At 36.3% G+C, this 13,157-nt stretch overlaps 1 pseudogene; it reads right to left on the reverse strand.

The window, feature by feature from the left end:
- The window catches only part of LOC109850578, a 3,542-nt pseudogene continuing 1,719 nt past the window's right edge, over positions 11,335–13,157 (reverse strand).

Consider the following 13,157-nt stretch of genomic DNA (forward strand, 5'->3'; position numbering starts at 1 on the left):
CTTCCACATCCGAGAGTCATTATCCCTCTGTTGAACTTGCCAAACATTTGAATTTTTTAGATAATGACCATGGATCCATTTCTGAACTTGCCAAACATTTGAATTTTTTAGATAATGACCATGGATCCATTTTATCCAGAGAATGTCTTTCTTTTGATGAATCATCCATATTAGATAATGACCATGGATCCATTTTATCCAGAGAATGTCTTTCTTTTGATGAATCATCCATAGTAGCTTTACAGCAGATGCTTGGTTCCATAATTTGGCTGAAAACAGTCCCAAGCCCCCCTGTTTCTTATCCAGGCGTACTGAATCCCAAGATATTAGATGAATTTTCTGACCCCATAGAAATGATGAGCAGAGCCTGTCAATTTTTTCAAGAATCTTAGTCGGCAGAATATAATTGCTGAACCAAAAGGTTTGTATCCCCAGAATGACTGATTTAATCATTTGAATTCTCCCCACATAGGATAAGCTCCTATTCTGCTACCAGCTTTGAAATTGATTGGTAATTTTGCTTATAAGAGAAGAACATTCAAAGTGTGTTATCCTTCTTGTTGTCAAAGGCAGACCCAGGTATCTCATTGGTAATGTACCCTCTGAAAAGCTCAAATACATGCATATTTGGGACTTTAAGTTATCTTCAATACCACTCAAATAAACTGCACACTTACTGGGGTTTGCTTCTAGACCTGAAACTTGGCAGAATTCTTGTAAGCAAGTGTTTAGTCTAGTGATTGAGCTCATATCAGCTTTACCAAACATTAGTAAGTCATCTGCAAAAACCAGATGTGTTAGCTTCATTTTAGAACACTTTGGATGATATTTGAATCTTCTGTCTTCCTTAAGCATCTCTAGTCTTCTTAACAGGTATTCCATGCCTATCACAAAGAGATGAGGGGAGAGAGGGTCTCCCTGTCTCAGACCTCTAGCACCATGGAAGTAGCCATGCAAAGAGCCATTGAGGGATAGAGAAAATTTAGGAGAGTTGATGCACTCCCAAATCCAGCCAATCATTTTTCCAGGGAATCCCAAACCCTCAAGCATGGCCTTAATGAACCCCCAATTCATAGTATCAAAAGCTTTCCTTAAATCCACATTTATTATGGCTCTGGGAGATATATGTTTTCTCCCATAGTGCTTGATGAGTTCATGGGCTAGGAGGAAATTGCTTGAGATGAGTCTACCTTTAACAAATGCACTTTGTGCATCATTAACCAAGAACCCCATGATATTCTGGATCCTGTTAGCAATAATCTTTGTAATGATTTTATATATGATATTACAGCATGCTATTGGTTTGAAGTCAGATGCTGAATTTGGATTGAGGGTTTTAGGGACCAAGGTGATGGCTGTTGAGTTGAAAGCACCAAGCAATTTACCTGTACTAAAAAATTCCTCAATTGCCTTGTATATATCTTCATTAATGACTTCCTATGCAGCCTTGAAGAAGGAGGCACTAAAGCCATCTGGACCTGGGGCCTTACCATTTGGCATAGTGAAGACAGCTTGTCTAATTTCTTCTCTGGTGACAGGTTTGCTAAGCTCATCACGTTGATTAGAGGATAGGATTGGCTCTTTAGAGATAACCTCAGGATTAGGAGGTGAAGTGTGAATTGTAGTTCCAAGCAATTTTTTGTAGTATTGAATAAATTCAGAGATGATGTCTTGTGTTTCTGTAATCCTGATACCATTTTCAGTATATATAGACATCACTCTATTGTGGTGTCTTTTGTTCTTCATGACAGCATGGAAGTACTGGGTACTCTTGTCACCTTGCAATCCCCATTTGATATTAGCTTTTTGCCTGTAAAAAGAATTTTCACAATCAAGTAATTTTGTGTATTTCCTAATGTGCTCCTTTTCCCTAGCAATCAGACCTGGATTAAAGAGGTCAGAATTCAGTTGAGCTTGAATATCATACAGCTCTGCTTTAGCCCTTGATACCTGATCACTAATACACATGAAGTGTCTTTTATTCAGTTCTTTAAGCACATGCTTGAGATTATTGAGTTTACTTTGTACCCTGTACATGTAATATCTAGGGATATGCTGATTCCAGACTGAGCTAACTGCTGGTAGAAAGTCAGGGTGTTTAGTCCACATAGCAAAGAATTTAAAAGGTCTCTTGCGTCCACAGTTCACTTCATCACCTATTGTTAGCAACCCAAGGGAGTGATCAGAGCAATGTGGCATCAGATAATCTACCTGGCTTGATGTATATTGGAAAATCCAGTCATCATTTACTAGAATTCTATCCAACCTACTCCATACTCTTGTAGAAGCATCATGTTTGTTACTCCAGGTGAAAAAACAACCAGTGGATTTAATATGCTTTAATTGGCTTGTATCAATAAAATTCTGAAAGTCTTCAACCTCTGTATCTGTTATTTGAGCCCCTCCTATATTCTCTTCACTATTAAGTATGGCATTGAAGTCACCTCCAACTAACCAGGGAACTGAAACATTCCTTTTGAAAGCCATAAGATCTTCCCAGAGAACTTTTCTGCCTTCTGTATGGTTGAGAGCATATATGGCTGTGATTAAACACTTTAGCTTTCCATCTTTTGATACCACTTTGCATGTAATATATTGATCAGAACTATTGATATTCTGGACAGTTAAATAATTACTATCCCAAAGAAGCCATATCCTGGCTTTGTTTGCAGTGTGATGCACATTAGAAATCCATTTCCAATCTTTAACAACTTTTTTAGCAATGATCTTCATTTTCTCCATGGACACTTTGGTTTCTAGAAGAGCAAGAAAGGAGATTTTATAATCCTGAATGAACTGCTTGACTATCAAGTGTTTAGAGGATTTATTAAATCCTCTAATGTTCCAAAAAGCCAAATGCATTTATTGGAAAAGACCACCCCTTTCATTACTATAGGGGTCTAAATCAAGTATCTGGTGCTCCAAACTTGAGAATTTTGATGTATAGATTGAATTACCAGTCTCTTTAAAATTTATTCTCTTAGCTGCATTAGCTTTGGTAACACTAGTGAAACCAGTAGTATTGATAGTGGGAGAGTAAGGTTCCTGGCCCCCAGCCATAATTCTTGACTGAGCAGCTAAATTAGAACCTCTTGATATATCAGCAGGACCTTGAGTGACAAAGCCAAATGCACCTGACCTTTCACCAGCTTCAGATGTAGGTGGTTGAATTACAGTATCAGCTTGAGACTGTGCATGTTTCATAGCATCCTGTGCATGTTTTGTACTTGAGCTTTCATTAACCCCAAAGGGAGAGTGAGGTAACTGGATATCAGCAGCAATAGCATTTTTAGCACTTGAGTCTAAACTCCTCACATCATCCTTATGCTGGAGACTTTTTCCTTGTGCATTCACAATTGGATTCACAGCATGATTTTGGCCATTTTGCCTGCTTACAGGGACCCAAATTTTTTTCTTATTCCTTCTGCATTGATCAGTTTCATGACCAAGTTTGTTACATGATGTGCACCATCTTGGTTTGAATTCATATATCACTTCCTGTGCATAACTCCTACCATCAGGATCTTGAATGATTACTTGATCAGGTAAGGCCTCTTTCAAGGGCAAATTCACTTCTATCAAAACTCTTGCGTAGCTTAACCTTTGTCTAGTAGCAGTAAGTTTATCTGTTGATATAGGTTTACCAATGAGGCTAGCAACCTTACTGATCCCAATTGAACTCCAGAGGTTTAGCTTCAGATTAGGGAATTGTACCCAAAGTGGATAGGAGAAGTCTTGAATTTTATCCAAATCAGTATCTATATTCCATATCTTCAGCATCAGAGGCCTAGAACCAAAAAACCAGGGGCCGGCATCTAATATTTCTTTCATCTGCTTCTCAGTTTGAAAATCAAAGAGGAATAGACCATTCTTGATTAAAGACACTTTAGGAATAGAATAATTTCCCCATATCTTACTCACATATGTTTCCATTGATTTAAATTTAACATTTAAACCAATAACATGTCCTATTAAGGCATTTCTCCATAATTGTTCCCCTTCTTTCCATTCATCAGTAGTAAAAGAGGCAGTTTTTGATTGGGAGGATGGTATATAACTCGGAGACAGACCATTACCTGATTTCCTGTTATCAGCAAACAGGCTTGCAAAGGTTTTGCTAGGAATTGGATCTGGTTTTTCCATATTATCATCATTGTCAGTAGGTTTATCCCCTTCTCCAGGTTTCAGTTTCCCAGAAGATACTGAATCAAAATTAGATTTAGCACTCTCATTTACTAATTCTTCTGAATTGATAACCACATTTTTAGCCAATGGAACAGTAAGAGTATCAGAAGCAACTCTAGAAATCTCTTGATCTGAATTAAGAACATTTGAGGATTTAGATTTTTGAGCCTGAGAAGAAGAAGAAATAGAGGGAAACACCTCCAATTCAACCTCATCAGCCCAGGAAGCCCTAGATGAGCTGCCGGCACCATCTCTGCGATATCGAGCTTGAATTCCTTCCCTCTGTGGAGAAGCTAGGGATCGTCGAGATCCAGGCAAGAAATCTGTAGATCTGAGGATTTCCTCCATGGATTTCTTTAGCCTTTCACCTTTTGGACCTGTCGAGCCCATTATATCTTCGCTAAGTACATCATCTTCCTCAAAATTAGTATCAATTATACTAAGTAACTTTCTTCCACTTTTATTCTTCTTCTTCGCCATTAAAAACCTAGCGGGGGCGCAGGATAGAGGAGAGAAGATCGCCTTCTAACTTGCGCCTTCAGACATCCCGCCCTTCTTTTTCCTTCCAATCTTATTGATTATAATATAATTGGAGTAGGTGATTAAAAAAACAATTTTAAAATGTTGAAATTTAATTATATGAGTATTCTCGTTTCATGATTTAGAATGTTCTAGGAATAAGAAATGAGGAAATAAAAGAAAAAAAATCTCTAGGAAAGTAACAATTTTAACTATGCGAGTTCAAATTCTTTTCTATTTAGAAAGTTCTAGAAATACAACATCAACAACCACCATCACCACCAAGCTTTTATTCCAAATGATTGGGGTCAGCTACGTGAATCCTATTTTTTCATTCCATTCTATTATGGGTTATCTCTTCCGTTAAGTTAGTCCTAATTATATCCTTCTTAATTATTTCTAACCAAGTCATTCTAGGTCTACATCTAAATCTCCTAGCCATATTAACTTTAATATTATCACATTTTCTAATTGTTGCACTAAGGGGTCTTTGTTGTACATGACCAAACTATCTTAATCTATTCTCTCTTATTTTATTCTCAATATGAGCAGTCTCTAATTTACTATGGATACACTCACTTCTTATCCTATCTTTTAATATATACCCATAAGACCATCACATCATTCTCATTTCTATTACACTCATTTCTTAAACATGTTGCTTTTTAATTTTTCAACACTCTGACCCATAAAACATTGTTGGTCTTATAACCGTTCTATAGAATTTTCTCTTTAGTTTTATTGGTATTATACGATCACATAAGACTCCTGAAGCACTCCTCCATTGCAACCATTCTGATTTGATTTGATGCACAACATCATCATCTATTTCACCATCATGCCTAATGACTGATCCTAAATAGTAAAAATAATTAGTTTTAGGAATTTCTTAGCCATCAATATGTACCATAGGCTCTCTTCCTTTCCTAGTTTTACTAAAAATACACTCAATATATTCTGTTTTTAGTTCTACTAATTTTAAAACCTTTAGGTCCAAGAGTTTATCTTCATCTTTCTACTTTAGAAATAATGTCTCGTCTAGTTTCATCAACTAACACTGTATCATCGATAAATAACATACACCATGAGATTTCATCCTGAATGTGCTTAATAAATTGGTCCATAACTAATGCCAAAAATAAGGACTTAAACCTGACCCGTGATATAAAACTATGGTAATAGGAAATGATTTAGTCTCTCATTCATTAGTTTTTGCTCTAGTTGTTACTCTATCGTACATATCTTTAATCACATTAATATATATACTAGATACATGTTTTTTTTCTAACATCCACCATATTAACTCTCTAGGCACTCTATCATAAGTTTTATCTAGAAATAAGAGATGAAAAGAAAGGAAATGAAAAAAAATCTCCCTTAGAAAGTTTCATTTTACCTTCCAAATTACAATAAGAATGGATGAAATGTTCTTCATTCCTCTCAAATTTTACTACACCCACAATGTTCTCCATATATTAGTATAGATATAGATTTCTGATGCCTTACGTTCATTTTCGTATAAAGAGAAGAAAAGAAAGGAAATGGAAAAATCTCCCTTATAAAGTTTTCAATTTGATAAAGATTTCTGATGCCTTACGTGCATTTTTGTATAAAGAAATGAAAAGAAAGGAAAGGAAAAAAATTCCCCTTTGTAAAGTTTTTATTTTTGGCCTCCGAACTGTAATAAGAATGGATGAAATTTCCTTCATTCCTCTAAAATTTTACTGCCCCCACAATGTTCTTCATACATTAGTACAGGTGTAGATTTCTGATGCCGTACGTGCACTTTTGTATGAGGAGTCATGGATTAATACTTGTAATGAGCCCAGCACCATGTCAGTCCCGATTCATCTTTGGGCCAGGCCCAGTGAACAGACCCAGGCCTAGGCACAGGATGACTGGCATTAGGTTAGTTTCATGTTCTTCACACTCAGTCTCTAATCATTTTGTATTTTAAGCAATGTTTTCCTGTTTCTCCATAAATCTTTAGAACAAAAAACATTAATGGAGCTCTTTTATACATTGTAACCCATCGTTAGTGATTCTACTGGCTCGTTGAGGAACTTCACAAGTCTGGGAAAGCAACTTTTAGATTATGAGAAATTGGTTTACTAGATTGCATGAGTAAGGATATGAGGATATGATAGGTCGCTTACGTAAATAGCTTATGGAAAATAACTTATATAAAGTTGCTGAAAGTATATATTTAGTAATCATATATCATAACCTGCTTCCAAAAATAAGAAGGTGTTTGGTGAAATTGTGCTTAAAGATCATTATAAGTGAAAATAACAATAATAGACATAATAACATTTACTGGAATAGACAAGATAATTTTAAGACAAGTAAGCTAATAATATTAAAAGATAAATGATATATATATATATAACATAAAAAAATACAGAAATAGTTTTAAAAGCAAACCCAAGTTGCTTCTCAAAGCATATCCTTAAAAACACAATAAACATGTAAAATAAGTTTTACCAAACATCATAAGTTATTAAATGCTTCGGGGGGAAAAAATGCATAAACAGCCTGAAATAATCAATAACAAACTGAACCTAAGGGAGTGTTTGGTTCAATTTCTAGAAATTATAGGAAATGTTTTCTACCTAAAATATAATTTCCTTGTATTTTTTAAAAAAAAAATTATAGGAAAAGTTTTAAGAAATCGAAAAGTTTTAAGAAAAAATGCATAAGCAGCCTGAAATAATCAATAACAAACTGAACCCAAGCGGATTTAATTAGCTCATATGATCATATACACTGATACACACCCCTAGAACTGAATGTACACATTAATTCTGTGGACGTCAAATTTTAGGCTTCTAGAGAATCTCACCGCTTAGGAAAATACAACCGCGTCGAGTTTTGCATGTCTTAATTTGATTTGCTACTTAATATTACTGATCAGCTTAAATTTTTTTCAAAGCGAAGACAAAAACATCCATCGATCCCAATTCACGTGAAAACCAACGCACACGGGATTAGATATCACATGCGTATTTTTTTTCCATGAACCCTTTTTATTTTCCCTTCTCTCACAAGGATGTTTTGCATGTGTCTCCATCTTATTGCTTCATGCATTTTGATTTTCGCTCTACCCTTCTTTTTCAAAGTTATAGTGTTTGATGTTGGATTTAATCTAATAAATCTATTTGTGGGCACATATGATTAATCAATGTGTATTGCTATCTATTTAATCTAATAAATCTATTTGTGGGCACATATGATTAATCAATGTGTATTGCTATCTTTCATGATAACCCACTAAAGTGATCAAAATCAATGTGTATTGCTATCTTTCATGATAACCCACTAAAGTGATCAATTAAGTTGGGTTAATTTGGTATAAGTCATTAAGGCTATTTGCGGACTCTGATTTTGCTGGATGCCAAGATAGCAGGAAGTCTACATCAGGCTACATTTATATGTTAGCAGGAGGAGCTATATCATGGAAAAGTGTCAAACAAACACTAGTAGCTTCCTCCACTATGGCAGCAGAATTTGTAGCTTGCTATGAGGCATCCAATCAGGGAATATGGCTGCGAAATTTTGTCACGGGACTGCGCATTTTGGAAAATGTTGAAAGACCACTAAGGTTATATTGTGACAATAAATCTGCAGTAATGTATTCCAATAACAACAGGAGCTCAACTAAGTCAAAACATATTGACATTAAGTTCCTGGTTGTGAAAGAAAGGGTACAGAGTGGACAGATATCCATAGAGCACATTGGGACAAACTCCATGTTAGCTGATCCTCTTACTAAGGGATTGCCACCTAAGGTCTTTCATGAGCATACTGCTCATATGGGTGTGGTATTATTTGAGGATATTATGTTTTAGTGGGAGTTTGTATTTGTGGTGCTTTATGTTTGTTTGTATTGTCTGATCAGAATAAAGTATTCAGTTAAGACACTCTGTTACATTATGTTTGGTTTTGACATCACTAAGGAGGACCAGTTGAAAATAGATATGTACTGATCACATTGCATGTAATTTTCATGCTGCACATCCATGATTGATCTATATCGTTTGATTGTATTGGTATATGTGACCATTGATGGGTTGAGTCACGATAAATGTGACGAAGGCCGCTTTGATCCTATATTGATATAGTCAATGGACGAGATTGTTCGGAAATACCTTTTCAGTGATAGCAATTTTTGAGCTCATAAGGTTATACACAATTTAAGGAATCATATGGTGCCCAAGTGAGAGATTGTTGGATTTAATCTAATAAATCTATTTGTGGGCACATATGATTAATCAATGTGTATTGCTATCTTTCAGGATAACCCACTAAAGTGATCAATTAAGTTGGGTTAATTTGGTATAAGTCATGGGGTTATATGTGCAGATACCAGGTTATAATTGTGATTTATTGAGGGGCTAAATTACAAAAGTACAACATCTATAAATAAGGGGTTATGGTCCCTAACCTAGGGTTACATTCTCTAATTCTCTACACCCCCATCTAGCTAGAGAAATTCGGATTTAGAGAAACCCTAAGGTTAGAAGATCCAAAACCCATCTCAAGGTTCATCCATGGATTCAGGTATAAGCTTCCGCTCTTTTGTTTATTGTTAATCTCTTTGAATTAATCATGGCTATATGGTTTTAGATCTCAAGTTTTATGATGTAGATCTAACAAGATCCCATAATTATTCACAACAATACCTAGTATTGTCATTTTGGTCCAGAATCAACAGCTAGAATCATATCTAAAGTTAAAGCAGACATGCCATAGTTTTTGTTAGGCCTAGCTAATTGCATGTAGGTTCAGAGTGCGGGTTCTATTAGTGTGGGGGCGTTCTGAACCACAAGATTGGGGATGAGGGGACAATGATGACATTTCACTGCCCCCCTTGACCTATTAGAATACCCCACTTGGTGAGCTGTCCTGATAGGATTTTCAGTGGGGTGTTCTGATAAGATTTGTAGTTGTAGTTTCATCGTTACAAATAAGATCATTTGGACTAAATTTTTTAACTCTTATCCTCAATAGACTCACTAATTTCACCAGGAGGCAACATTAACCAAAATTTCACCGGAAGTGAAAAGAGTCAACAAATTTAACCCAAGGCGTCTATCTACAACAAACTACAGAGATAGTTAAGGGCCCATTTGGATATGAAAGTATTGGAAGTAAAAAGTAGGTTACAGAAGTAACTTTCAAAACTATGAAATAGGAAGTAGCGGAAATATCATTTTTTTGTTTCATATATTTTTAGAAGTAATGAAAGTAGAACTTCTTCCTCTTCATTTATTTATTTTTTTTGTTTGGATAATATTTAAAAATATTATAATGAAGTAATTAATACAAGTTGCTTCCATTTTATTCTTGTTTGGATTGTCATTAAAATAGAAATATAAATGGAAGTATTATAACACACCACACTCCTCGAAGATTGATGTGCTTAAAAGTTAGAAGGCTTACATCACGAGTAAAACAACATCAATAATTCAAAAGCAGGACAATGTAGTAGAAACAAGCTGACAACCTGCATCTGATGGAAGCATATGTATTGAAAACATTGAATTGGTAGCAAATAAACAGTTCCTTGCAACTATCCAATCAGGAAGCAACCTAACAGAAGTTTTGTTGCTTAAGTAACAAATATAAACGAATAATTTCACTATCCAATCAGGAAGCAACCTAACAGAAGTTTTGTTGCTTAAGTAACAAATATAAACGAATAATTTCACGCAGAACATATTTGCATGATGTCGACAAAATTATTAGTAAAGTCTTCTCAGTTGTTACTCCGATATCAAAAATTTGAATAGATCCAATATCAGTACAAATATAACAGCATCGGTCCTTTCCAAAGGTGATAATAATTACATGTTCCATGGTTTACTATGCATGAATCCTTGATTGAAGTTGTAGCTCAAAGGAGCACAAACATGACATCAAATAACAAGATAAAGTTGTAGATGCACAGGGATTTTCACAAGTTATTAAATAAGTAAGAATAAGAATAGGAGTTGAAGTCAAATTACAAAAAAGGACAGATTTTGAACACATATGGGGTTGAGAATACATACCACAGAAGCAAAGAGAACTATGACTTCACCATGAATAATGAATGAATAAACTCTAGAGACACGAGACAAGTACTGAACATTAAAGATCATTAGAACCTGCGCTGGTTCTAGTCGGTTGTGAGGGAGTCGGTTGTGAAAACAATCTGATCGCTTCCTAATTATATATTTGAGAATCTTTTTTTCCTCATGGACCCTTACCCTACATCAACTTCCGTCATATTTCAGTGCATTCGAAGACGGAAAAAATATCAAGAAAATGGAGATGCCACGTAGACGTCATATCATCATTTAAGGATGTAGCGGAAGTAGATTTTTAAGAGAAACAAACATGCATTTTTACCAAAAAGTAGTAGAAGTAATCTCTACTTCCTCTACTTCTATTCCTCTACTTCTGCTATATCATAGTTGCTTCCGTGCAAACAAACGGACCCTAAGTCCCTAAGTCGAAAACAGAGATACTACAGAGAGTGTGTGTGCAGTTACCTCTTTTTGTTAATTGAGGCTTAAAAATTGCCTCAATCTTAGACCAATGAACATTCTAAGTACTCCGCTGAAGATAAAAATGCAAGTCAGGGCAAATTTTAAACTAGACCAACTCCTTCATTCTCAAATAATAAGAAAGTACTAAACAAGAAAAATCCCAGTACATACTGCATAGGACATACGCGAAACCAAAATCCCAAATGGTCCTTTACCTACCAACTTCAGTAAAACCAAACTCAGCAACAAAAACCAAGAACCAATTTTACTGAGGATTTGGAGTCCTGCTATTAGCAGCAGAGACCCTCGATCCCCACTCGAGCAGCTCTTTGCTGGTATCATCCTTGTGCACAATAACCTCAATGAAGCAAAAGCAATCCTTCTTCACTCCAGTCGCAGTCTTGATGGCTTCTATGAGATCCTCCTCGCAGTAAACCTTAGCAGTCCAGCATTTTCCCTCGCCATTGTGGATGGCTTCGACGAGGCCAGTGTAGTTCCAGTTCTTGATTACATTGTAAGGGCCGTCATGGATTTCAACCTCGATGGTGTAGCCGCCATTGTTGATGAGGAAGATGATTGTGTTTTGATTGCACCGAATCATTGTTGACACATCCTGTGCTGTTACCTGAAAGTGATAGGACGAGAGTCACATTAGGAGTTCCTTGAGAGTTCATCTCATCGCAATCAGAACTCTGAAAGCTGTGATAAGAAATGACGGTTATAATCTCACATTTTAACACGCTTCTTCCAGGTTTAGATCCCATTTCATGCGTTGAGATCTAACCATTCTAAATTTTTAGGTAATTTTAAAGAGCATAATGTGTTTCATATGTCACATGGGGAAAATTCTCTCATATACAGTGACGTGGATGTAAAATGATGTGGATGAATCTCAACAAGTTGTGGTCACGAGAGGGCCGAGATTCAACCCAGCCACTTTATACGAGACAATCCCCCAGTATGACAAGTATACTCATTATACTATCCCCTATACCATAATTTTAAATTCTAATATGTTTCTGCAAGTTAATCTCTTAAATAGTTAAATATGTGTTTAGTGGACTCGAATTTGGATTGCAGATACCATTTTAAAGTTATATTGGCCAACACCATAGCTCTAAAATACAGGAATTATAATTTTATATTCTAAAGGGAATCAAGAACAAAAGTTTTTTTTTTTTTTTTTTGACAAGAATGAGTGAAATATGAAACCAAATCTTGCCTGAAAGCTTCCATCACCGATGCATGCAATCACACGTTTATCCTTGGCGGCCTGAGCATACCCCAGAGTAGCTCCCACCGACCACCCAATCGAACCATACTGCATTTGGAACTCATATCTACAAACAGAACAATGACAATGAAAACTAGATTAAAATTAGACGCAAACAGATCAAATGACAGAACTTTCTGAACTTACCCACAGCCTTCAGGCAATTTGAGCTTCTGACAGTTGAACCAAGAATCCCCAGTCTCAGCAATCACAGCAGTATCACCAGAAAGCATCTTCTGAATATGCTTAAACAGGACATTAACCCTCAACGGCTCTTTCGGCGCAGCCTCAATAGGCTGGCCATCAGGAACAAATATGCGGTGATAGTTCTCGTAAGCAGTCGTGTTCTTCTTCAACCTCTTAGCAAGAGCTCGAAGGAAATCCTTCATCAATATGCAACCAAACGCGGGGCCATTGGCCACCACAACTCGATCAGGCTGCACTATGATCGCCTTCTCCTTCTTTAAGAGGAGGGAGTAGCCGACGGAGCTGTAGTCATTGAAGATGGGGCCAGCGAAGATGTAGGCGTCGGCTGATTCGACGATTTCAGCGCAGAAGGCAGTGCTGACGGCACCCCAGTAGGTGCCGATGAAGTGAGGGTGGGTTTCGGGGATGAGGCCTTTGGCGGAGGGCATGACAGCGACCGG

The sequence above is a fragment of the Asparagus officinalis genome, chromosome 7 (genome assembly GCF_001876935.1).
Source record: "Asparagus officinalis chromosome 7, Aspof.V1, whole genome shotgun sequence".
Lineage (NCBI taxonomy): Eukaryota > Viridiplantae > Streptophyta > Magnoliopsida > Asparagales > Asparagaceae > Asparagus > Asparagus officinalis.